This window comes from Pinus tabuliformis, chromosome 5_1 (genome assembly GCF_031772625.1).
Source record: "Pinus tabuliformis cultivar Carrire ecotype Pingquan chromosome 5_1, CPIR1, whole genome shotgun sequence".
NCBI classification, from domain to species: Eukaryota; Viridiplantae; Streptophyta; class Pinopsida; order Pinales; family Pinaceae; genus Pinus; species Pinus tabuliformis.
Window position 1 is genome coordinate 413,897,474 of NC_142305.1, and position 23,885 is coordinate 413,921,358.

The 23,885-nt window shown below is 42.0% G+C and overlaps 1 pseudogene; it reads right to left on the minus strand.

Annotated features, from left to right (window-relative positions):
* Positions 1-2,892: 2,892 nt before the first annotated feature.
* Positions 2,893-23,885, minus strand: part of LOC149165233 (serine/arginine-rich splicing factor SR30 pseudogene) — a 139,854-nt pseudogene continuing 118,861 nt past the window's right edge.

A 23,885-nucleotide genomic window follows, 5' to 3' on the forward strand; every position in this document is an offset into this window, starting at 1 on the left:
CACTGGTTCCAGACCAGTCCTGCACTGACACGAAGTCAGTCTCAGAGTATGTACCACTGGTCCCAGACCAGTCTTAGCCGACCCGAAGTCAACGTCATAGTATGTACAACTCCTACCACTAGTCCCAGACCAGTACTATTGATCCCAGATCAATGGAGGACATCCTAGCGTAGGGAGTACGGTAGATACAACGATGCGTCCATCGGTACTACTATGGTCCCTAACTTCATTTCCCTGCTCATTGATCAGATGAGAGGTACTTCCCATGAGTCCCAGACTGCATGGGTAGGATGCCTCGACAGGAGAACTTAATCAATCCTGTCCTCACAGGAGAACACATCAATCCTGCTACAATCGCTATGGAGAACACATCAATCCAGGCCTCACAGGAGACCACATCAATCCTGCTACAATCGCCATGGAGAACACATCAATCCAAGCCTCACAGGAGAACACATCAATCCTGCTACAATTGCCATGGAGAACACATCAATCGAGGCCTCACAGGAGAACACATCAATGCTGCTACACAGGAGAGCAAATCATCCTGTTCCACAAGAGAGCGAATCATCTTGTCCCACAAGAGAGCGAATCATCTTGTTCCAGTGCGCACCACCAGGGGAGGGTGTGTCACCCTGTGGTCGTATGTTGCTCCAATAGAACCGCAAGCCCCCCAAAGCTCCTAGAGCTCAATGTATGCAACATGCAGGACCCTTTTACAAAGGTCTCTCGACGACTCCAAGTCGTTCGGGAAAATCACAAATTTGATCTTTCGTCAGGGCTCTGTCCTATACATCATCTTAGTGCGATGGAGCCTCCTTGCTCATCGACTTTCCATATCCCACATAAGGCAGTATCTGATGTCTGTCCGCTGGAGCAATTGTCGAATACAGGATTCCTCAATAATCGACAACAGCTAAGAAATTCCGCAACCATGCAGCTTCATACAAGATTATACTCGTAGCCATGTATTCGGTCTTGGCGGTGCTTATAGTGACCGACTTCTGCTTCCTGCATCGAAGCAGAATCCAAAGAGAACCAACACTGAAAAGTGATCCTCCACACTGCCTGCCCACTCATCATTCGAATAATCATGTGGTTTCATATTTTCGATAGAGTATCTCAATCCATGAGAGATTGTGCCCCTGAAGATATCTCAGAAGGTTCTTGGTACCAATCCAGTGAGGCTCAACCAAATATGAGCTCACCATGCTAACTGCAACACATATGTTGGACGGAGGTTCTCCAAGAACATCAATACGAATGAGTTTATGAAACTCAGAAGCATTTCCCAAATCTGGTCCGACATCATTACCATATAACTTCTGAAAGTTAAGATCCTTGAGGCAGTCACAAGCTTGCAACTTATCTTCCCACATTTATAATCCAACTCCCTCTGTCTCCTATAAATGAGAGGGTCTGCACCTGTCAGACATAGGTGCCGGTACGAGAGGTTTATCATCCACAACCTTTGAGTAATGGTTTGGATCGGTTTCACTCCTAGTGAATCTCAGATGCATTAGACAGCTATCAATCCTCTCATATTATGCCCGAGGTGTTTTTCTTCAAGCCATAGAGGGCTTTCTTCCACCTGTATACATGAGATTCCTTGATCATGATTCTCAAACTCCTCGGGTTGTTCCAAACCTGTGAACCTGCTGCATGAGGGGAATGGTACCCTTATAATATTTTCCTTTGGTACATTTCAGACATGTACCTTCATGCTTCCTTTTGAATTCAGGCATCCTAGTCACCGTTTGACTCACAGACCTCTAGAGCTGAGTCAATGGACATGGTCCCCAGTGGACTTCCTGCAACTTGATATAGCCCTGAACTCAAAAACATCTTTAAAAGATCTATTTTCAAACACGTACCTTTCCATCGATAAGTGCCACCCTGCAACCTTTGACTTCCATTTCCGAGATGGACATCAGGTTCGATCAGGTACATAAAAGAGATTTTGGGGTTCCTTGCTTTCGTGGAAGAGTCGACCATTTCCTTGATGACCTGCATTACCAGTCATTCTTTTGATCATTGAAGATGTCCCAGGAATGATTGTTATCTTCATCAAGAGATGTGTCTCTGCCATTCGGACACTCCTTCACATAACGGCCGAACTTATTTCAACAAGGCATCCGCCTTTCCTTCCACCCTTAGATCCGAACTTCCCAATGAAGTGATCTTAAGATGGACCATCAAAAATCTTCCGCTGCGCCATTCTGATAACATTCTTTTCTTTGAATTCACCCTCGGTGAATTATGAGGAACCCATTGATCCTTCTGTCTTGTCCCAACTGTCTTCGGTGATTGCTCTTTCACTCTTGCTTGGGCATTGTCTTCACCTGAGCTCTGATACCATGTTAAGATTAGGTATGTTCTATGCAGAGCAATTTATTTAAATTTTCACAGTTAGCAATCACATCAGCATTACGATAAACTGCAGATAGAACATAAATATAAAATGCAGAAGACAAGCCAAGACAAGAGGACACAAGATATGGCGCGAGCCAGGGACAAACCCCACAGTGTGTGGGGAAACCCTTTGATCAAATCTTCTTTTATCTTCAAAGTTCAGCAGAGAGAGAGAGAGAGATTACATTTACAATATACGTCAACACTTTGACTTATCTAGATGTAGCATAGATCATTTCGTATAATGATGAGATCAGTTGAAGACATTCTGCTTCAACTGATTCTCCAAGATGACGGCTTCACCTGTCGTAGTGTTGCATCTGGACTACTTGCTTCACCATTGCATATTGCACTAATCATGATTATCATCATGCTGCCCATGTCCATGATCTCATCATGCTTTATGATACCCATGCATCATCATGCTTGATGCTGCCCATGATCTCATCATGCTGCTCCTTGCTAACTAAAACAAAGGTTAGTTTGGCTGCAACATGTGCTAATTTTTGCCATATGGCAGTCCCAAGCAATCTTCTTTCAAGAACTAAAACTAGTGTTCATAATTCTTGATTTATATGTTCCTCGCTCTGGAATTTTGCATTAATTATTTCGCTAGTTAAAGAGAACGAGATGAGCTTTGACTCTTGCTAGCACTTCGACCATGAACCTTGGATAGAGCTGGGCATCTTGGGCTCCTTGTTAAAGACCTTGACCGAGATCTGTTATTCCTACCAACACTAATGCTACGACTATGTCTTCGAGTAACGCTGCGGCTGCGGCTGTGACTTCGGCTATAACTTCTAGAGATGCTCCCCCGAGGTCCATATTCCTTCACCTGTATATAAGATCGAGAGAAGGCATTCCGGAATTCAGTATCATCCAGTTTCTTGATAGCATATTTCATGTCCTCGAGGTTGGTGTAGTCCACAGTTCCACGTGTACCATTGCTATCACGAAACACTTCAGCATAGCAGACATCACCAGCCCGTCGCATGTGATCCTTCAGGTCCTGCCACGATGCTGATGAAGGTAATCCTGTCACAACAACGCGATAGTCAGTTTGTCTAGAGACTCCGCCATGCCCACCACGCCCACCAACACTGCTACTGTAGCTACTGGGTCGACCTAGAGATGAAGACGTCCTTCGACCCCCATGGGCAAGCTCTACCCGTATTCGATGACCATCAAAGTTATATCCATCACGACCATGAATAGCATCTTCAGCATCACGTGCATCTTCAAACTGAGATCAGCATCATTCTTCCTGCAGTGCGGATCTGCTCCCATGCCGAGACTCTTCTTCGCTACGATGACGTTATTGCTTCTGGCATCAAGGTTGTGACTGCACCAAAACCCTAGGTGCAGTCAGACCCTACTGCGGCTAACAACATTTCATAACTACAAGTGTCGTATATGACCTGCGTTCCATAAATAACAGTGTTGCAATACTGCGGGTGCGTTCCAACTGCGGGTTCCATATATGACCTGTGTTTCATAAATAACTGCGTATATATATATATATATATATTGCCGCGTTGAGTCATTGCCCGTGAATCTTGCTGCGTTGTAATGCGTATATATATCCAATGCATAGATTTGTTGCGTCCGTATATAATCTAACTGCGTGTTTCTGGACAACGGTGCTCCCTTGACTGCGTTCATTACTGCGAGTAAGGGTTTCTGGATAGCGGTGCTGCATTCATTAATTGACTGTGAGCTTCTGGACAGCATATGTATATAACTGCGTTCCATCCACGCTGTATTCCTTATCTTACTGCAGCTGACGGCGTATATATATATATATATCATATGAACAGCGTGTAAGGGTAACTTCATAACTTCATACAAGAACACAAGATGTTGGCTCTCTGCCAGGGCCAAAGCCTCTCCTCTTGAGAGGAAAACCCTTCGGTAAATTTCTCTTATTGAAGCTTCTTACTGATGAATTCCAAACCCTAGACCCTTGACAAGAATATCCTCCAAGCACAAATCAAGTCCTTCCTCCTATCTACACATTGTTCCTTGACACTTCCTTCTTTTGGCACTTCGTCCTCCTTCCAACTATTGTTAGATCTTGTTGCACGTGCTCTAGAAGAGATACCTTTGATAAGACCCTTTCCTTATGATTATCCCTTCCTTCTCTTCACCAACCAACAAACTTGTATGACTATAATGGGAGGGTTGTTCTAATAGCAGAGACAACCTCCTTCTCTTTGCACGTGTGACTCTAATAGCCTATAGGCTTTAGAACAACTCTATTACCTCGCTCTTCTTCCTTGCTTCTTCACTTGAGTGGGAGGCCCTTTAGGCCTATGTTCTTAGCCTAAATAATGAAGTTTATGTGACTGTGATAGAGGGCTGCTATGACAACAGAGAGACCTTCTCCTTCTTCGCACATGTGACTTTCTTTTAGCCCTAGAATAGACTTTCAAGGCTTCGGTATTTCTTCCTCCTTCTTCGCTGTACTAGGAGACCCTTTCTTCGTTCTTCTTCACCCTTTTCTCTGCTTCCTACCTTCGCTGATTTCAGAGGTGATTGCTTGACGTTGTGAGGGAGTGGACAACCTCTATATATAGAGGACTGTCCCTCGTTTAGGTTGACTTGAAGGCCGACTAGAAGACTGCAAGCCGACTTGACATATTTAGCTCGGATTGCTTCTTTGGTGGTGTCACATGCTTGGAGGAGACTTGTTGAGTTTGCTTGGAGGTATTCTCTTGACTTTAATACATAAACATACATGGTGTAACATGCCCTTAAGGTCTTCAACATTTTCTTTTAAGACTATTTGACTCACCTATAGCACTTTAACATGTGCTAGACCTATTTCAGTGAGAAAAAAACACATTGACATATATTAGAAAAAAAAATTTCTTTTCTTGAATAATACAAATATCAAAAGTACATTTATGAAGACCAAACCTAGTTACATTTCCTTCAACCCTCCCTCTTAACTAGGGAGGTATTCATACAACCTTACAATGTGTTTGGCTATGTTTCAATCTTGAAGAATTCACATAAGAGAAATTGGATTGGCAATCCATCTGTTATAGAATCATAGTAACCAACATTGTTTCCACAACAAGGCCTTGACTGACAGCTCTATCTCTCAATAAATCAGAGCACAATGTTGGCGAGACCAATGACTTATAGACACCTTAGTCATTGTCTCTCAAGGTACATACCCACCCGGGTGTTTGCTAAGTATGACCTTCTAGGACTATTCTTCACTTGGGTTCCCAGTCCTCAAAGAATATCGGTGCTCTTGCCTACTCTTGTCTTGGATGCCCTACACATCCTCAAAGAGTATCGGATGCTAGATGATTACCCAATCCTCCCATTCTTTCTTCCCAAGTGAAGACAAGAATGTTGTGTCTATCTCTCCCTCTCAATTGAGGAAGACATGCCCCAAGTATCCTCTGACAAGGTACTTGTCCAAGTTCCTTTGTAATTGGGAACTTGTTACAACTCCCTCTTAGCTAGAGACTTGTCCATTCATCAACAACTTCTTCTTCGCGGGTCTTCCAGCTGCTTGATCTCCTTCCTTCCTTTGATGTCATGAAGTCTTTGTTCGAACTTCTTCTTGGTAGGGCACCATCCATCGATCACTTTCTTTCTTGGTTTGTCATGTCATTGGTTTCTTTCATTGTGGATGAGGTCCTACACTAGGTATTCTCCTTCTACATGATTACCTTGAGCTATATCTACCATGCTCCTATATTCTAGAAGATATTTCTAACCATGCATTTTGTTCTCATTTAAAAATGCTTCTTCTACATGAGTATTTTGAACTCTATGTACATCATGCTTCTAGATTCTAGAAGATGTTTCTAGCCATGCAATTTTATTCTATTCCTACATGCTCCTATACTACTCAAAACTTTGAAAGAAGACTTTCAGTAAAGAGTTTGACTTAGTCATAGTAGAGATCTAGAGGATCTTCTTTCTTTTGCTTCTTTTCTTCTTCTTTCACCTCTTGACTCATGTGAGCTTCTTCCCTTTTTCTTTTGTTGTTGTTGTACTTGTTTAGTTTAGAACAATTCCTTTTGTAGTGTCCATATTCTTGGCATCCACAACATTGGATTTTGGACATATCTTTGTTGTATGTTCTTCATGGACCAAATTTCCCAAATTTCCCTTTCTCTTGGCTATGGTAGCAAATGCTTGGTCCTTTGATCCATCATCTTCCTTTGCTTTGAGTCTTGTTTCCTCTATCTTGCATAGAGACCACATTTCACTTAGTGGGGTGGCTTCCTTCTTGGCTGACTTCCCTAGCTCTTGAAGTTTATCCCTCATCTCAAAGATCTTCATGAAGTAGGGAGCTATTCCTTCCTTCGATATCTTCATCTTGTATAATGCATTTCGTAGAGATATCACTTCTGCAGCTGTATTTACCGAGAATAGCTCTACTAGTTTATCATAGATTTCTTTTGATGTTTGAAGTTTGGAGACATAAGGAATGAGAGAGTCTTTGATGGATTCTTTTAGAATCCTTTGAGCTCCTGTCTCATCCTTATTATACTTGGCTAAGGCTTGAGTTTGTTCCTTAGTAGGAATAGTAACATTCCCTTTGATGTGTTCTAGGAGTTCATTCTTCTTGAGAAGTAAATCAATCCTCTTCTTCCATGCAAGAAAGTTATTGGTTCCTACCAATTTTTTGCTTTCCTTGCAAAAAGACATTGATGTATATTTAGAAAGGGACATATACTTGATAGATTTTGAGATGTAGTGGACTTGCTTTCTCCTTGAAGACTTGATGGCTAGCCTTCCTTCGATCTTGATGTTTTTTAAGTTGTTTTCTCCAAGTCGACTTCCTTGAGATTTTCTTGATAACTTGTAGGTCCTTCTTTGATTTGTTCTTCTTATAAGTGCTTTTATGTAAGGCTGTTCTTTCTTTGTATTCTTCCTTGATGAAAGATAGATGGTAGACCTTCTTGTCCTTGAAGTGATTGAGACTTCTTGGCTAGTTGCTTCAACTTTTGTAGATGTCCTTCCTTCATGAGTGTTCTTGAGATGCCCTTTCCTTGATGTGTTACCTTAGCTTTGATTCCATGTTGAAAAATCAAGGGCAATTAGGTGTGGTGTGATTCTTCTTGACTTGATAACAATTTGTGGTCTTTTTACTTTTTTTTGTTAGCTTATTCTTCTTCTTCTTCTTCTTATTAATGCATGTGTGTGTACTTCATCAAACTGCTACCAAAAACATAAGAACAAGAACATAACACGTTGGCTCTTTGCCTCAGAGCACCAGCACTCAGAAGTGCTCTTGCGATCCTCCACATTCCCTGCCCAGTCAGTGTTCGAATAATCATGTAGCTTCACATTTCCGACAGTGTATCTCAATCCATGAGAGATTGTGCCCCAAAGATATCTCTCATATATGAGCTCATCATGCTAACTGCAAAACATATGTCTGGACAGAAGTTCACCAAGAACATCAACGCAAATGAGTTTATGAAACACAGAGGCATTTCCCAAATCAGGCCGACATCACTACGATATAACTTCTGAAAGTTAAGATCCTCGAGGTAGTCACGGGCTTGCAGTTTATCATTCCACATTCGGAATCCAACTCCCTCTTACTTCTGCACATGAGAGGGTCTGCACTTGTCAGAAATGAGTCGTCCTCAGAAGGTGCCGATATGAGAGGTCTATCATCCACAACCTTCGAGCAATAGTTTGGATCGGCTTCACTCCTAGTGAATCTCAACTTCATCAAACAACAACCAATCCTCTCGTACTAACCCCGGGGTGTTTTGCTTCAAGCCATAGAGGGCTTTCTTCCACCTGCACACATGAGATTCCCAATCATGAATCTCAAACCCCTCCAGTTGTTCCAAACCTGTGGACCTGGACCTGCTACATGAGGGGAATGGTCCCCTTGTAAGATTTTCCTTCGGTACATATCGGACATGTACCTTCATGCTGTTCTTGAATTCAGGCATCCCTATCACCATCTGACTCGCATCGGGTAGGGCCCCATAATAAATAGACCTCCAGTGCTATAGATGAGATGTGACAACTGACATGGTCCCCAATGGACCATCCTGCAACTTGATACAAATCTCCAACCCTGAACTCATGAATAAAAGCATCTTAGAAAATTCTATTTTCAAACACGTACCTTTCCATCGATGAATGCCACCCTGAAACGTTTGACTTCCATTGCCGAAATGGAAACCAGGTTTTTCTTGCAATCAAGTACATAAAAGAGATTCTGTAAGTGAATTGAGTTACCCTCATTCAATTGAGGGGTTATATTCCCTACACCCTTTTCGGGATAGGTGGCATCAGCTCCAAGTATAATCCCACGATTGTTTCCATCTTTACTAAATTAGAGAGATCACCCTTCTATCCGATGAAGTGCCTTGAAGCACTATAATCAATAAACCAGATTCCCACAGAATCTGAAGGAGAGGGCCAATACAAGATCACACTTCTTTATCTTATCAGAAACAACATTTGATTCTTCATACCTGGTGGTCCTTGCTTTCTTTGAAGAGTCGGCCATTTCCTTTATGACCTGTATTACCTGTCAATCCTTTGATCATTGAAGATGTCCCTCGAATGATTGTTATCATCATCAAGTGATGTGTCCCTATCATTTGGACACTCCTTTGCATAATGTCTGAACTTATTGCAGCCAAGGCATCTGCCTTTCCTTCCACCCTTAGATTCAGACTTCCCATTGAAGTGATCTTTAGGTAGGCTATCAGAAACTTCTGCTGCGCCATTCTGATAATATTCTCTGCTTCAACTTCACCCTTGGTGAATTTGAAGAGGGATGAGGAATCCACTGATACTTTTGTTCTTTCCCAACTGTCTTCGGTGATTGCTCTTTCACTCTTGCTTGGGCTTTGTCTTCACCTCAACTCTGATACCATGTTGATTTTAGGTATGTTCTATGTTTAGAGCAATTTATTTCAATATTCACAGTTAGCTCAATATCTTTTCCAGATTAGCAATCACATCAGCATTAAAGTCAACTGCAGATAGAACATAAACATAAATTGCAGAAGACAAGCCAAGACAAGAGGACGCAAGATGTGGCGCTAGCCAGGGACAAACCCCAATGTGGGGAAACCCTTGATCAATTCTTCTTATACGTTCTTCAATAGTTTAGCAGAGAGAGAGAGTACATTTACAACATAAGTCAACACTTTGACTTATCTAGATAAGAGCATAGATCATCTCTTAAGAAGATGATACATGAGATTAGTTGAAGACATGATGCTTCAACTGATTCTCCAAGGTGACTCCTTCACCTATCATTGTGCTACATCACGTCATCATGCTGCACCTCACCATGCTCCACCATGCTGCACCCATCATCACAATGCTGAACCACTACATACTGTTGCCCCTGGTGCTGCACTGTTGTGCATTGGTTGTACCATGCTAGTCACTGCTGTCCCATGAGGCATACAACTGTCCCATTGTTCATTCCAAGTTTGCTTGTTGTCCCATGCATTTTTGCGATGCTATGTAGCCTATTGTCCCATGCATCTTTGCAGCGCTATGTAGCCTGCTGTCCCATGCATCTTTGCTGCACTAGTCACCTTGCTGTCCTGTTTACTTTGTTGCACTAGTTAGCAGCACCATGTAGCCAGCTATCGTATTTAGCATAATGATGCCCCACTGTTAGTGACATGGCCATTTTGCTTGCTTGTCATGCTGTCCATGCTCTTTGCCTTAGCATACCTTTGCTGTTGTCTAATAGCCTCACCATATTGTTGTCCATGACGTTGCACCATTGCACTGCATCACTGGTTAGGGCATCACCCTACAGCCCTTTATCTAGTTGTTGGCTACGACCTCACACAACAATTGTTGTAGCTTTCAACCTCCCTCCAAACCTTCACCACATTGCCCTAAAACAATACTTGTGAAGCCCTAACTCGACTTCTCTTCCAAAACTGACACGCTGCTCCTCGGCCTTGTCTGCCCTGTTGTTCCTCGGCCTAATCTGCCCAACAATATGCACTAGGAACAACCCTTAACTTACCCTCAAAACTGCTCTTTCTCACCACGTTGTCACCACAACCCTTCACGCTATCTAGGGTAACCTCCGCTGTCCCTTTGAGCCTTCATACTACGGCTAAGGCTCCGCTGTCCCTTTGAGCCTTCATACTACGGCTAAGGCTCCGCTGTCCGCACAACTCTTCACGATGTCTAAGGCAACCTCTTTCTTGGCTGCGTAGAGGCCATCGTATAGGCTAGGGCTTCTTCTTGATAGCGTTAGTGCTTAGGCAGCGTATTTCTTCTTCTAGACTGCGTAGATACTAGGGTTGTCCTCCTTGTAGCGTTAGGGCTTCTCACTTGACTGCGTCCTCTAGATTAGGGCATCGTTCTTCTTCTTGACTGTGGCTAGGGCAGCCTCAATCCTCCAACTTCTAGGGCTTCCACTCCTAGATTTCTCTTCCACTAAAAACCCAAGACAAGTGGAGAGAAATCAAGATAGAAGTGTGTATGTGAAATGACTCTCAAGTCATCTCCTTTTATACTAAAACGTTGAGCACATGTGGGGTTTATTTGGTTGTTGGCCGACCTTGTGGAATTGTCTTATAACACAAATAAATTCATAACTCCATGAATACTTATCAGAATCGGATGATCTTTATATCAATCCTACACCTCTCGGTGAGAGGGATCCAAGAAAAATATCAGCCATCATAAATTAGATGACCCACATGGAGTTTGGCCCTATTTGCCACTTTTAACAATCTAGAAGTGCGGGGCTTTCCCTCAAAGTACACAATCTTGGAATGAAAGATCACTCTGAAGCACTCCTTATCACAATCATTGCTCCTAATATTATGCTTTGAAGATGTCACAAGGTTGTGATGAGAGGGGAGTGAAGGGTGAGGGAAAGGAGTGCAACAAATAGGTTCCTCAATGTGATGGTCACATCTGACATGTGAGTTCATGGAGTGATCAAAACCCTGAGGGTATGTCCAAGAAGGTAAAGTATAATCAATGAGGGGCTCTTCCTCGACACTATACTTGGAAGGGGTAAAGGGCTCATAGTCACTTGAGATCATATGACAAGGGGTGAGGGAATCAATTGATTAAGACTCAAGATGAAATTTCAACGGATCCTGAAAGTCCAACTCTAGAGGCTTAAGTGATTTGACTATACTCTTAGAATCATGAGGAACGTAGGTAGGAGCCTTATTGCTTTCCTCATTATAAGCATCAATGGTCGGGTTTCCCTTAAAAGGAGAAGTGATTATTTCCAACTGTCTTTCTTCATGTAAGGGAAAATAATAATTTTCCTTCTTGGGGGTATTGATGGATATGTCATCGCAAGTAAAGCCTGGGAGAAAGGGAAAACTACTCTCAGCCTCATCCTCTTTGTTGGTATCTTAAATGGGAGCATAATCAAATTGAGGCCCAACAATTTCCCATTTCTACTTTTCAATGCGGAAATAGTCTCCAATGTCATCTTTCATGGAGCTCACAGGATCTCCTTCCTCAAGGTTCTCAAAAGAAGAGTCATAAGGATTGATATTCTTAAGAAAGGTAAGGTCAGGCTAAACTTTACTTTCTATAGCCTCATCATCCCCAATACATGTGTTCTCAAATTCATCCCGTTCATCATGTGGACCCAACAAGGACACACCTTCTTGCTTATAAGATAGATTCTCAAGGGTATCTTCATCTTGGTTGGTTGACAAGTGGGAAATCTCTTCTTCCCTCTTCTCTTGAAGAACAACTGATAAGGCATTTGTTACATGATTTTGGTAATATGCTTCTTGGAGGAGAGTATTAGTGGGGTTTTCTTTCTATTCACATTTCATCTTATGAAGCTTCACCTCTTCTTTGTGCAAATGAAAAAACACTTCGTTAGAATTACATTCCCTTACTAACCCCCTGCATGATCTACTATATTGATCCGTTCTTTCTTGCGTGATTCAGAGGCTTAGAGGATCCAACTCTTCATCGTCAGAGGAGTTGTTCCTCTTCTTATCGCCATAGTGTTCCAATTCTATAACTTACATTTTCTCATCATCCTTACCTGCACTTAAGCTTTCTTCAATGTCGTCCAATTGATTTCCCTTTGCGGGACTTTGCGGTTGACTATGACATTTATCATTGACCAGGTCAGTTAGAATATTCAGAGCATAGGTTAGGCGAGCAAGGTCAAAGAGGTGACTAGGATCCCCCTTATAGAAATCCCTCATTATGTCGAGTTATACTTTTTGTGATCTATAAACCCCGAGCATGAGTTCCATATCCATACCTTCCAATACGTTTTGATAAGATTCTGCATATTTGTTCCCATTCTTTTGTAGTTCTTGAATACCTTGGTCAGTGAGTTTTGTGAATATAGAACCAAGATCAATCTTTCTTTTACTATAGTACATTTTCTATGGTCTTGCATATTAGGATTGAAATGGAGTCGCCAGGGTGACTTAAAGTGCCTTGAAAGATGCTTGCTTCACCCTACAAGCATTAAATTTAAAGCTTAATGAAGAACTATGGCTTCATTCTTCCAACGGAGTCGCCAATAATGATATGTCAATATGTCGTATAGGGAACACATGTTTCGTGTCCCTGGCAACAACGCCAAAATGTTAGCACTCAAACTAGCAGGGGTCCTAGAGGGTCACTTGCTAGGTTAAGAGCAACAATGAAGCTAAAGGCCACTATCACCACAGCTAAAGCTTCCTACTCTTTATGGACTTTCACCTATGGGAGGAGACTCAATATATAAAGAATCACTTATGAAGGATAGATCAGCGAAAATGGGTGTGAAGTGATCTCAGGACCCTTTCCTAGTGGAGGCTCAAGAATGGGACTTGCTTGCCTTTTAAGCATCGTACAGGGCTTTCTAGGAGAAGGGGATGAGGATTTAAGGGCTAGGTTTGAGGAGTGTGAATTATAAAGGAGCTTACAAAACTCTAAAATTCTTGTTGAACTTTGTTTCCCAAGTGGTTTTTGAAGAGTTGACTTTTCAAAGTTATGGGACCCAGGTTAGGTCAAGAGGAAGGAGTTTAACAACCAATGATAGAATTGACCTAAACAAGGAGGAGAAGCGGATCTAAGAATTGATTTTCAGTTGAAGGTGCAAAATGATCCCTATGAGGAACTAGCCTTGGAAACCTAGGGCAAAAACAAATCTCGAGGCTAGGGCTTGGGATATTTGACAACCCCACTGTTGGAATTTCCTCCATTTTGGAGGAGGCCTAGGAGAGACACCAACACAGTTGAGGCCAAGAGATCGAAGTGTTTCTATGAGTGGTTTGTCAGGAAAATGATGCCCTAGGAATCCTAATGTGGCTAGACCTAGAATAAAGAAGGAGAGGTGAAGAGAAATGTTTCTTTATGTGATCACCTTATGGTAGACTAGTGCCTAATCCTTTGGGGAGATTGGATTCAAGAAGAATATGAAGATAGACTTGGTTTCTATGTCAAGGAGGCTCTAAGATCAACTTCGCTTGTCATTAGGGCAAAGGAGAGTGACATTAAAGGCTTTTATACTTCATTTTGGAAGGTGAAGTGGATTATCAAGATAAATTCAACCATATAATTATCCCTAGGAGAATTCGTTCAACATCCATGGCCCATACATAGAGATATGCTATATAGAAACATAATTCCACAATTTCGCTGTAAATGCATGCAACAACTAGCCCTAAGATAACGAAAATCTCATTATCAATGTATGTGAAAAGGTAAAAGAATAATTAGCATTAAATTTGTACTTACATGTAAGAGAATATATCCAAACACCAATAAACTTGCCAATCAAGAATCTCCAAGATAAGTAAAGACAATCCATACATCAAAATTCATCCATGCACCCAAAATTCCGTCCACCAAGAAGGAATAGCAAAAATCTCAAGAGAGATCCAAGTCTAAACCAAGTGATGATGATAAATGAACTCTCATCATTTGTATTTATTCACCTCTAAGGAGTTCAATTTAGCTATTTATACCGACATTAGCCCCTAAAATAGAAATAATGTGCAAATAACTAACTTTTGGTGACAATCCCACCAAAAAGCCTCTCAAGAGATCGAGTGATCAATAATACATATCTTTGGGCTCTCTAAGAAGCTTGATGAAGTCCATAAGTGCCATAATAATGAATAGGACTTCCAAAATAATGGACAAGGGGTTCGCCCCTTGTTCTCCACATAATAAACTTGTGGTGCTCCCAATGGGTGTGAGGGCACACAAGTGACCTCATGGGTCTCCAAGTAAGTCGAAGATGCTTGTAGACCATTTGTAAGGGCTCAGATGATGGTGTAAGTGATGCCACATCAACATACAAGTCCTGGGTCATCTGCCAAGAGTATGGTACGACTATGGGGCTGCCTGGGCAGAGGTGAAACAGGTACATCTTCCTCGTACAATAGGTGAATATCAAGCAATATCTGAACATCTCTGGGGATCCATGGTGTGCTTTCTAATGCTGTTGAGGCCCGTGGCTCTCAACGCACACCCTACATGTGCCAATGTATCCCTTTGGAGAATTAGTGTTGAAGAATCAAGGGCAATTAGGTGTAGTGTGATTCTTCTTGACTTGATAACAATTTGTGGAGTTTTTTTACTTTTTCTTGTTAGCTTAATCTTCTTCTTATTATTATTAATGCATGTGTGTGTACTTCATCAAATTGCTACCAAAAACATAAGAACAAGAACACAAGATGTTGGCTCTTTTCCAGGGCCAAAACCTCTCTTATCTCGAGAGGAAAACCCTTTAGTAAGTTTCTCTTATTGAAGCTTCTATTGATAATTGCCAAACCCTAGACCCTTGACTAGAATGTCCTCCAAGCACAAGTCAAGTCCTTTCTCCTTTCTGCACTTTGTTCCCTGGCACTTAGTCTTCCTTCTTCCAACACTTCATCCTCCTTCCAACTGTTGTTAGATCTTGTTGCACATGCTCTAGAAGATACACTTATCCTTGATCTTTGATGAGACCCTTTCACATGGGATGATGTCTTCCTCTTCTTCACCAACCAACGAACTTGTATGACTGTAATGGGAGGAATGTTATGACAACAGAGACATCCTCCTTCTCTTCTCACGTGTGACTGTAATAGGCTTTAGAACAATCCTATTAACTTCACTTTCCTTCCTTGTTTCTTCGCTTGAGTGGGAGGCCTTTTAGGCCGATGTTTCTAGCCCAAGTGATGAGATATATTGACTGTGAGTTTCTATTGTTATGAATGCAAGCAACCTTCCTTTTCCTCACACGTGTGACTGCAACTTGCCCTAGAAACAATGCTCTTAGGCTTGGTTGTGTACCCTTCTTCTTTGCTACATTTGGAGACCACTTCTTTATCCTTCGTTCACCCTTTTCTCGACATCCTTTAATTCGTTGATTTCAGAGACAAGTGAGCTTGACGTTGGAGGAGTAGACAACCTATATATATATCTACATATAGAGGTCTGTCCCTCCTTAAGGCCAACTTGAAGACTGCAGGCTAACTTGTCTTCTTGCTACAGATTGCTTCCTTTGATGGTGCCTTTGCTTGGAGGGGACTTGACTTTGCTTGGAGGTGTCTTCCTTGACTCTAATACATAAGTATACCTGTAGTAACATGCCCTTAAGGTCTTCAACATAATTCTTTTGACTGTTTGACTCACGTATAGCACTTTAACATGTGCTAGACCTATTTCAATGAGAGGGAAACTCATTGACATATATAATAAAAATAATATTTCTTTTCTTGAATAAATACAAATATCAAAAGTACATTTATGAAGACCAAACCTAGTTACATTTCCTTCAACACTCCCTCTTAACTAGAGAGGTATTCATACAACATTACAAGGTGTTTGGCTATTTTTTCAATCTCGAAGAATCCACAGAAAAGAAGCCGGATTGGAAATCCATCTGTTATAGCATCATAGTAACCAACATTGTTTCCACAGCAAGGCCTTGACTAACAGCTTTATCTCTCAATACATCAGAGCACAATGTTGGCAAGATCAATGACTTATAGACACCTTAGTCATTGCCTCTCAAGGTACATACCCACCCGGGTGTTCACTGTGTATGACCTTCTGGGACTATTCTTATCTTGGGTTCCCAGCCCTCAAGGAATATCGATCCTTTTGCCTACTCTTATCTTGGATGCCTACACATCCTCAAACAGTATCGGATGCCAGATGATTACCCAGTCCTCCCATTTTTTCTTCCCAAGTGGAGACAAGAATTTTGTGTCTATCTCTTCCTCTCAATTGAGGAAGACATGCCCAAGTATTGCTAATTTTAGGTATGTTCTATGCTTAGAGCAATTTATTTCAATTTTCACAGTTAGCTCAATATCTTTTCCAGATTAGCAATCGCATTAGCATAATAGTAAATTGCAGATAAAACATAAACACAAATAGAAGAAGACAAGAGGACACAAGATGTGGCGCTAGCCAGGGACAAACCCTAATGTGGGGAAACCCTTGATCAATTATTCTTATATGTTCTTCAATAGTTCAGTGGAGAGAGAGAGAAAGATAGTACATATACAACAAAAGTCAACACTTTGACTTATCTAAGTACAAGCATAGATCATCTCTAAGTAGATGATACATGAGGTAGTTGAACTTAGTTGAAGACAAGTTGCTTCAACTAATACTCCAAGTGACTCCATCACCATGCTGCACCTTTCATTGTGTTGCTCCTCATCATCATGTTGCACCTCACCGTGCTGCACCATGCTACACTCATCTTCACTATGCTCGACCTCATAACCATGCTGCACACATCATATTGCTGCACCTTATGCTGCCACTGTTGTCCCATGTGTCATTGTTGCATCATGCTGCCACAGCTGTCCCATGTGCCATAGTTGCACCATGCTAGCCACTACTGTCCCATGTGGCATACTGTTGTGCCACTGTTAGTGACATTGCCATTCCATGTTTGGCATACTGCTATCCCATTTTCTATGCTCCAACAAGCACCATTGCCTAGTTGTCTCATTTGGCATGTTGTACCTTGTTGTTGTCCTAATGAGTTTGCAGCACTATGTTATTGCTGCTGTCCCATTGTAGCCTTGCTGCACGATGTCATTGATTGTTGTCCTATTGCTTTCTTCACCAAGTGACCTTGCTGTCCCATGTATCTATCTCCCAACACACCATACAAATGTTGCTCCAAATATGTTTGTATACTGTTGTTCGTCGTTGTTCTGGTTAGGGCACTAGGGCAGCCCTAAACTCCTCTAGCAATCCACAAGCAACCCTCAAAGACTACGACACACCTTCATGAGACACCTTCCCTAGCACGCTATTGTTTTGGGCATGTTTGAGCCCTCAACCTCTCCACGTTGTCCCTGTTTTGAGGTGGTTAGGACTGCAGCCTACCAGAGTCCCACGCTGTCACCTACAACCCACTCAAAACAGGCTTCCCTTACCTTTTTGCTGCCCCAAACAGACCTGTGATCACCCTTCTTCAACTCGGTCTCCAAGCTCAGCTCCTTGACCCTCTAACAGCAGCTCGATTAGCCTTGAACCAGGCCTTAATTCCCTCGCTGCCTTGGTCTCTTCTTGTAGCATCATACACTGCCCCTTCTTGTACCCAAGCCACCTCAATAGACCTGCGTCTAGGGCTTGAACAAACCCGCGGTTAGGGCTAGGCAGACCTGCGGTTAGGGCAAATTTAGGACAACGTTAGGGCTGCTTTAGGACTGCGGTTAGGGCTTGTTAAGGCCTCCTCCATAGCCGTGTTAAACTTCTTCCATAAGCTCCTTTAGGTCAACGTAGGTCCCTTCCATAGCTTCGTTGGCTTGTTTTCTTTGCGACTGTTAGGGCAACCTTCTTTCCTCCAACATCTAGGACTTCCACTCCTTGATTTCTCTTCCACTAAAACCCAAAGCTAGTGGAGAGGAATCAAGAGAGAAGTGTGTGTGAAATGACTCTCAGGTCATCTCCTTTTATACTAAAACGTTGAGCACATGTGGGGTTTATTTGGTTGCTGGCCGACCTTGATGAATTGTCTTATAATACCAATAAATTCATAACTCCATGAATACTTATCAGAGTCAGATGATCTTTAGATCAATCCTAAACCTCTCGATGAGGGGGATCCTGAAAAATATCAATTGCCATAAATAAGATGACCCACATGGAGTTTGGCCCTAGTTGCCAATTTTAATACTGCCTCTCAACTAGGGAGAACTCCATCCACTGATTCATCTGCCACACTGTACTATCTCTGCCATCAGTGCCCTGCACTACTCTACTTTACTCTACTGAATCATGAAGAAGAATTGATTGAGAATGTCTCATACCATTCTCTACTGACCCGAAGTCTATTCCATATGAAGAGAGTGTGTCATACCACTCTTACTAATCCCAAATCAGTTCCAAGAGAGTGAGTCATATCACTCTTACTGACTCGAAGTCAGTTCCAATTGATCGCAGGTCAATATCAAAAGAGAGTGTCTCAAACCACTCACACTGATCCCAGATTAGTTTCATTGGTCCCAGATCAATGAAGGTCATCCTAACATAGGGAGTACGGTAGATACAATGATGCGTCCATCGATAGTACTATTATGGTCCCTAACCCCATTTCCCTGCTCATTGACCAAATGAGAGGTACTTCCCATGAGTCCCAGATTGCATGGGTAGGATGCCTCGACAGGAGAACCACCCATGCTGTCCATAAGTCGCCACGGGGTATCATAGGGGAAGGTTGAACCATTCACCTTGTACACAACACACCATTAGGGGAGGGTGAGTCGCCCTATGGTCGCTTGTTGCTCCAAGAAGTACCCCAAGCCCCCTAGAGCTCCTAGAGCTCAAGGCATGCATCATGCAAGACCCTCATAAGAGGGTCTCTCAACGACTCCAAGTCGTTCTCAGAAAGTTACAAATTTGACCTTTCCTCGGGGCTTTGACAGAATGTCTGCGACTTGCACATCAATCCCAATGCGATGGAGCCTTCTCCCTTATCGATGTACCATATCCCAGATAAGGTAGTATCTGATGTCTATATGCTAGAGCAATCATAGAATACGGGATTCCTCAACAATCAAATCCCCCCTTGATTGACACTGAAGATCACGATGGTATCCATCATGTGTACAAACAACTCACTGAAGAGATTCCACAAACAGGCAGCTTCACATGAGGTCATGCTCGTAGCTATGTATTTGGTCTCAACGGTGCTCAAAGCAACCATCTTTTGCTTCCTGCTCATCCAGGATATCGAGCAGAAGCCAAAGAGAACCAGCACCCAGAAGTGCTCTTGCAATCCTCCACATTGTTTGCCTAATCAACATCAGAATAATCATGTAGCTTCACATTTCCGGAAGTGTATCTCAATCCATGAGAGATTGTGCCCTGAAGATATCTCAGAAGATTCTTGGCACCAATCCAGTGAGGCTCAACTATATATGAGCTCATCATGCTAATTGCAAAACATATATCCGGACAGAAGTTCACCAAGAACATCAATGCGAATGAGTTTATAAATGCGTTTCCCAAATTTGGTCTGACATCGCTACCACATAACTTCTGAAAGTTAAGCTCGATCGAGATAGTCACTGGCTTGTAGTTCATCATTCTAAATCTAGAATCCAACTCCCTCTTACTTTTGTAACTGAGAGGGTCAGCACCTGTCAGAAAGAGGTCATCATCAGAAGGTGCCGGTATGAGAGGTCTATCATCCACAACCTTCAAGCAATGCTTTGGATCGGCTTCACTCCTAGTGAATCTCAACTTCATCAGACAACTATCAATCCTCTCATACTAAGCTTGCGGTGTTTTGCTTCAAGCCATAAAGGGCTTTCTTGCACCTGCATACATGAGATTCCTGATCATGAATCTCAAACCCCTCGAGTTGTTCCAAACCTGTGGACTTGCTACATGAGGGGAATGGTCGCCTTGTAAGATTTTCCATCGGTACATCTCAGACATGTACCTTCATGCTCCTTTTGAATTCAGGCATCCTTGTCACCCTCTGACTCACATCGGGTAGGGCCCCATAATAAGTGGACCTTCGGTGCTATAGATGAGATGTGACAACTGACATGGTCCCCAATGGACCATCCTGCAACTTGATACAAACTGCCAACCCTGAACTCAAAGATAAAAGCATCTTTGAAAATTCTATTTTCAAACACGTACCTTTCCATCGATGAATTCCACCCTGAAACCTTTGACTTCCATTGCCGAAATGGACACCAGGGTCTTCTTGTGATCAGGTACATAAAGAGATTCTCGTAAATGTGGCATCGACTGCAAGTATAATCCCACGATTGTTTCCATCTCTACCAAATTAGACAGAGCACCCTTCTATCCGAGGAAGTGCCTCGAAGCACTTCAATCAATAAGCTAGATTCCCAAAGAGTCTGAAGGAGAGGGCCAATATAAGATAATGCTTCTTTATCTTATCAGAAACAACATTTGATTCTTCATACATGGGGTTTCTTGCTTCCTTTGAAGAGTCGGTTATTTCCTTGATGACCTACATCAATGTTGTGAAAAGCGCGAGCGGGATTAAATCGGCGCCAGGAATGAAGCGGAAAAAATCGGAAAAATCAGGAAAAAAGCGGGAAAAAAGCGTTTGGTACAGAAATATTCGTTTTTTTTCATTTTTTCAATTTTTTTAATATCTAAACCATCTACAACATAAAATAAATACATTGACACATAAATATGATAAGAAAACTAACATGTAAGATGTTTAATATCATTTCTAGCGCTAAAATCACACATAACATTGAATCATGTCCTGAATAGTAAGTCCTGACTCCTGAGTCCCAGCTCAGCCTCAAAATATCAACAAAAAATATGATAATGTATCTCATCATGTCATAATGTCATAGACTCATATACAATAAAATGAAAGTCTAATCCTATTGATTTCCTCTGCCCCTCTTGCAAGAAAATGTCACAGCTTTCTCTTTCCCTCTAGATGTAGATGCTGGTGCCTGTGCTGGTGGAAATGGCAGTGGAGTCTGATGTGCTTTAGAAGCTGAAGAACTAGAAGTATGAGCTACAGGAGGTAGACCACATCCTCTATTGGTCCTAGTGGTAGCCCGGGTAGGCGGTGTCACCTCCTCCTCCTGCTCCTCCTCCTGCTCCTCCTGCTCCTCCTCCCCCTCCACTACATCTTGCACTAACCAATCATCCGCAGAATCCATGAGAGGCCTCTCGGCCTCAACCCTCCATGCAGCAGTGGTGTCAATCCCATCCAATGAGATGGCATCCACATCAGGTGTCCTCTCAAGTTGCCTCACCCACAATCGAAGATTGTAGTAGACATAGACCATGTCATTAAGGCGCTGGGACTCCAACCTGTACAAAGATCATGAAATAATAATTAATAATTAATATTATAAAAAAAATATTGTTTAATGAATTCAAAAATTTATTTGGAAATTTGCAATATTTTAAATGTTTAAGTGTTAACCTGTTGCGCTTCTTGTTGTGTATTTTTTCAAATACACTCCAGTTGCGCTCACATCCTGAGGAGCTGCATGTTTGGCTGAGGATGCGTACGACAAGATTTTGCAAAAGGGGTACTCTGCCACCATACATCTTCCACCATGCATCTACAACAAAATTACAAATAAAATTTTAAATAAACATAAGAAAAAAATGGAATTTGAAGAGACAATGAAATTTGAAACAAAGTTACAAACTAAAAAATACCTGGCATTTTAATCGTCCTATCAGTGACAGCTATCTCAAAGCCAAATGTGCCACCTGCCGTCTTATATGTCTCAATTTGTTTAGAGATCTCTATACGTTGTTCTGGAGATCGCACCATCTTCTGGACACAGGATAAGAATCCATCCATGATCTTAGCATCAAAATCAAACCCACATGCATAAGAAAATGCAGGGTTCAGGAAAAGCCCAGTAGCATGAATGGGACGATGGAGTATGTTGTTCCATCGCTCATCAATCACTCCCCATAGAAGGAGTTGTTTCTGAAACCCATCATCTCCCTTATCATCATAATAGGCTTGAATGGCTTCTTTGGCCCTGTCCATGGCTTCATACAAATAGCCCATTGTGCGCTTCTCACACATCAACCAACCGAAGAACCTTTACCAAAGGTTCAGTAACGGCGCACACCTCTTGCACTCCCGCCCAGAAGTCTTCCTGGTATAAAACTAGTTTGCATACAGCCTCTCCTTCTGGTTTGCGGCTCATTGACATAGCCCGCCACTCCTCTGAAAGAAACATTCTCTTCAAATCCCACATAGAATTCAGGAGGGATGGAAGAGATATGAAACTCGTGGCAAACCGTGTAATGGCGGGGCGCACCAACTCTTTGTTGTTGGTGAATCTTCTCATCAATCTAAGCACAGATGTATGATTATATATAAATTTTGTGATGCTTTTTGATGAGTCAACAATATCTTTGACAAAGGGAATTTTCCCTTTGTCCTCTAACATCAAATCAATACAATGGGCAGCACAAGGTGTCCAAAATAAAGTAGGATGCCTGTCCATAAGCATTCTACCAGCAGCAACATAATTTGCAGCATTGTCCGTTATGACTTGGACAACATGTTGTTCACCCACCTGCAAAATAAACACATCCAGCAAATCACATAAAGTTCTTACATCTTTGATTTGATGAGATGCATCAACAGATTTGATAAACATAGTCCCCTTGGGACAACTAACCAAGAAGTTTATAAGGGTTCTCCCCTTTTGGTCAGTCCAACCATCTGACATAACAGTGCATCCTGTTTGTGCCCATGATGCCCTAAAATCCTCTAATCTTTGGGTGCAGTCACGCTTTTCATCTTGAAGAATCTGGCCTCTGAAATCATGATAAGAAGGGATTTTGTACCCCGGGCCAACACTGGCAATAGCATCAACAGTAGGTTGGAAAAATGGATTATTCCTTACAATGCTGAAAGGAATATCACTCCAGAGGAGAAATTTTGCCATCACCCTGTCAGCTTGTTCTTTTTCAGTTCTTTTTAGCATTGAACCGATAGATGGTTGTGAACCAGGTGTGGTTCGAGGAACAAAAAATGATGATGCAGCTACCGGATTGACTGATGCTGCAGTAGAACCAGTGCCACTTGGCCCACTTCCTTCAGCTGACCTTTTTAGTTGCCTTTTGAGTTCTTATTTGGCCTCTCTACTGTGCTCTAATTCTCCTAATGCTCTCATGGCTCTTTGGATAAGTTCAGGATTTGTATGTATACAGGGTCCCACATCATGTCCAGGGATTTGTGCAAGGTGAAACTTCAACCTGTACACCCCCCCGCGTATGTCCTTTCCACACAACTTGCAATTCAAGTTTTGTCGATCATTCGGAGCTTTAGATTCACCATATTCTCAGAAAGGATCCAATTTCCTTGGCATGTTTGTTTTTGAATTTTGAATTTGCAAACCTATGGGAAAAAAAGGATTAGGAAATAGGAATTTAGGATTACAATTTAGAATTTACAAAATTACAAGTTACAAATTTCCAGAATCCAAAGTTCCAAACCCAAGTTACCCAACCAAATGGCAAATGCCAAAAACAATGAAAAACATAAACAA